Source organism: Lepidochelys kempii, chromosome 14 (assembly GCF_965140285.1).
Source record: "Lepidochelys kempii isolate rLepKem1 chromosome 14, rLepKem1.hap1, whole genome shotgun sequence".
Classification (NCBI taxonomy): domain Eukaryota; kingdom Metazoa; phylum Chordata; order Testudines; family Cheloniidae; genus Lepidochelys; species Lepidochelys kempii.
The window spans coordinates 33,732,302-33,736,590 of NC_136393.1; the positions used below are offsets into that span (position 1 = coordinate 33,732,302).

At 43.1% G+C, this 4,289-nt stretch overlaps 1 protein-coding gene across 10 annotated transcripts in view; it reads right to left on the reverse strand.

Annotated features, from left to right (window-relative positions):
* LOC140898275 (uncharacterized) overlaps nucleotides 1–4,289 on the reverse strand; it is a 2,445,793-nt gene that overhangs the window by 1,612,410 nt on the left and 829,094 nt on the right. The gene's annotated exons all lie outside the window — the stretch shown is intronic.

The following is a 4,289-nucleotide window of genomic DNA, read 5'->3' on the forward strand; positions in this document are numbered from 1 at the left end:
GAAGCAACAGCTTCCAGGAAGCTCCCTCCTTTCTGTCCCTGAGCCCAGTCTCCCTCCTCTGCTTTGTGGAGAGGGGGTATGGAGCGAGGGGGGGCAGGAGCAGGGGGACATCCTGATATCAGCACCCCTCTCCCCCACTTCCCCATCAAGCAGGAAACTCCTGAGAGCAGCTCCAAGGCAGAAGGCAGGGCAGGAGCAGCAGGGCAGTGTGGGGAGGGCCACCTGAAATGCTGCTGGGCAGCTGCTGAGCCACATACCTTACAGAGAATTTAGGGGAGCTGATGGGGGGGGGGGGCTGTGAGCCCCCCTTGGTTCTAATCCCCACAAGGAGGGGCTGCTCTTCTGGAGAATCCTGCAAGCAGTGGACAAAGCAGGCAGCTGCCAAACGACTTATAAGGGAGCATTTTGCAACTTTAAACGAGCTTGTTCCCTAATAGATCAGCAACGAAACAATGTTAACAGAACAACATTAAGTGAAGAGTTACCGTATTGTTTTAGTGATATGACTTGTGCATTCAGTGCTTGATCCTAGACTCACTGAAGTCAATAGCTAACTGATGTTAATGCAGTATCAGGGCTTTAATCTTCTTCTGGTTAAAAAACTTCACTCAAAAAAGTACATAAATAAATAATCAAACACCCTTATCAGGAGACAAATTTGTACACAACTTTTATTTGTTGGAGGAAAAAGCATAACACTTACCAATTTCTGTATCATGTTTCCCTAAAAAAGAAACAAAAATAAATATAAATTATTATTAGAAACATAAGGTTTCGTTTTGTGAAAGATGAACACTGATTATATAATTCATGAGTCTTTGATGGATTTCACTTTCACAACACCAAGAGAAAAAGGTTTTCCTTCCTCCATCTCTTATCTGTTGTTTCTCACTATTGTCAGAACTGAGGTTAAGGCTGAGAGCCCATGTTTATTCAGACCCCTATTTTCTACTGTGTATATTTTTTTCATACTAATTGTTGGGGTGAAATTTATCAAGCTTAGTGTCATCCCAATTTCTTTTTAGCAATAAATGAAATTCCTAAAGTCCATCAGGACTGAGGGGAGAATAACTGCACAGGTTGGGGGGAAGTGGACTGAAAGAGTGAGGAGTGGACAGTGGTTTGATCTCACACACACCCTTTCCCAAGTGCTCCAGTCAGCTTGAGGCAGTACTGGGGAGACGTTCTCTCTGCCTGGTAAAGGGCTTATGCAGATCACTGCCCCCTGAAGCAAAGGGGAACATTTGTAACATTTCTTTCCCTGTGCTGCTGGGGACGGGGGCTTGGCCCAGGGTAGAATTTCATTCTTCACCTTTTTCATTTATTAGAAGACAATTTCATGCTAAATACATTACATTTGCCACTGACTTTTACCTTTTATTTTAAGTAGACAAAGAAGCAAGGCCAATAGAAACAAACAAAACCACCAGGATCACACTCAAAGCCATCATCCAGGGATTCACCCCAGGGAAAAGGAACCTTCTTCAATGCTTACCCAGACAGTAGGCCATAGCGATCGTTCGCCATTTGGTCCGTTCCTGCACAACCGGAAAGGCTTGACAGCCTGAGAGTCCAACATCGGAACAGCCTTGATGAACCCATGGAATAGGGGGTCTACCTCTGGGCCGCCTTCACCCCTTGTTGGTGGAATTTTATCTTGGAAAAAGGAACCTGAGAAATAAAACTCCCAGGACTTGCATTAGTTTGGAAGCAGGGACAAAACTAATTTTTTTCTATTGTATGTGTGCAATAAGAGTGGAAGCATGGCCTCATCTACACTACATAAAAGTCCAGATACTGATTTTAAAAATGACTCTAGGCAACACAGCTTTAGCACTGATTTATCTGTGAATGAACAGGACTAGTTTGATTCATTGGCATTCAGAGGTTCATAGAGCTCAGGGGCAAATTCTCTGCTCATAAGACCACATTGACTTCAGTGGAGTTATGTCTGCAAATATTTTGGCCTGCAGTGTTCAGCGACATTCAGGAATTGCCAAATTAATTAGAATATTTTTGCAACTCACTAGTTCCCCACAATATTTGGATGAATCATTATCACAATTAATCCAAACATTAAGTGAAGCAAATTAATCAGTCTTCACTTGCTGTTCTTGTGTTTTCAATGTTTAGGTCGCCGAGGCAGGGTGGGCATTTCAGACATGCCTACAGCATTCTCCATATGTGGCTTGTGCTCTGGTTTTGTGAAACTTGTGTAAGTCAGCTTAATAGTGACCTATATTCATTAGCATAAGTCCATCAAGAACTGACTTAAACTAAATATATAGGCCACTCTGAAACTGAAATAAGAGTGTTCAGACAAGAGGTATTATCAGTAACTGAATAGATAGTCAGTGCAACTTTTGTGAGTAGACAAAAGCAAAGTGAGCGATGAGCCCAAGTTCCATGGAATGTCAACAGAAAGAGCACCACACAATTTGCATGACATTTCATACAGTGAAAAGATAGCAAACAAACCACAGCATCAGAATTACTACATTCTAGAAATCATTGAGAGGAAGATAGGTGTGCAGGAATAAGCTGTTTCTATGCAGTGCTTAATCTGTAATGAAAGAGCTGCTGGGGCTCAAGCAATTTTTTTTACTTTCATAACTGATGCAGCGAGGCCAGAGGACTATGAACCGTCAAGCCTAGAGGTGCCGGGGCTCAGCCCTGCCAAGCCCTGGCACACATTAAGCACTGGTTTTATGGTTCTGTGATTTGGGTGAATATTTATTCTCAAAATTATGGGAGAGGATTTTTGTTTGTTTGCTTTTTGGGTGGGGGAGTAAGAGTTTCAGGACATTCAGAGTTAGATTAAATTTACATGAAACTCAAAACTCTGGTACACTGAATATTCAAAATTCAGGTAATCAGACTGCCTGAACTGTGACCCTGTTAAGATACCACTCTGCCATTTTCTTTGCTTGTATGTAGATTGTAAAATGTGCACCACGGATTCTTCAGTTCTTTGTTTCCTGTATTTTGTTTTGTTTCTGGTGGTGGTAATTTCAGTGTGGGGTTTGACTGGTAATTGACCTGCTACGTAAATTGTTGATTCCTTTTCTTGATTGAGAAAGGTATTACTGATCCAACAGTTTGAATGTTCTCTCATAATAACAGAATTTTCTGTTTCAAACAGGCCGTTATGCCCCAGGGATTTTGCTTCATAGATTGATGGTAAATGTTGCCCACTGAGATCGCTCCCTAGCACCTTGGGCTCTGGGTACCACCCAGATGACTGACAAACCACCCGGATCCCTCCACCCTGGTGATGCTCAATAGAGATGAGAGGGTTGAAGCCCAAACCTGTGTATATATACATACTATACATGTGGATATCCATGGGCATTTCATCAACATCAAACTGGGATGGTCAAGGAAGGTGCATGATGCATGCATCTTTAGGAACACTGGCCTGTACAGAAATCTGCAAGCAGGGACTTTCTTTCCAGAGCAGAAGATTCCAGTGGGGGATGGTGAAATGCCAATAGCAATCCTGGGAGACCCAGTGTACCCTTTATTCCAATGGCTCATGAAACCTTAGATGGGAAATCTGCACAGCAGCAAGGAGTGCTTCAACAATAGGTGGAGCAGGTGCAGAATGACTGTACAATGTGCCTTTGGCAGATTAAAAGCATGCTGGTGCTGCCTTTATGGAATGCTAGACCTAAATAAGGAAACTATTCCCATGGTGATAGCAGCTGGGGGCATGCTCTATAATAGCTGTGAGGCTAAGGGTGAAATGGGGGAGTGGGGGAGGTTTAGATTGGATATTAGGAAAAACTTTTTCACTAAGAGGGTGGTGAAACACTGGAATGCGTTACCTAGGGAGGTGGTAGGATCTCCTTCCTTAGAGGTTTTTAAGGTCAGGCTTGACAAAGCCCTGGCTGGGATGATTTAACTGGGAATTGGTCCTGCTTCGAGCAGGGGGTTGGACTAGATGACCTTCTGGGATCCCTTCCAACCCTGATATTCTATGATTCTATGATAAATGTTTCCCACAGTGTGGAGCACGGAAGCGGATCACCTGGTGGCTTATTTTAAGCAGCCAGATACCAGGACTACTAGAGGAACATAATGGGAGGCTGTTGGAATCAGGGAGGCTTTGAGACAACATTTTGATAATGAACACCAGTAATGTGTATTTCTACAAAGCACTCTGCCATGCTTTGTTAACTTGCTGCTTTGCATTAAAATTTTGATGATTCCTGACCAGGATTTGCAGTCAGCAAGTGTATAACTATCAGCAGCGACCACCATGTGTCGGCGACAAATAAAGATTGGTA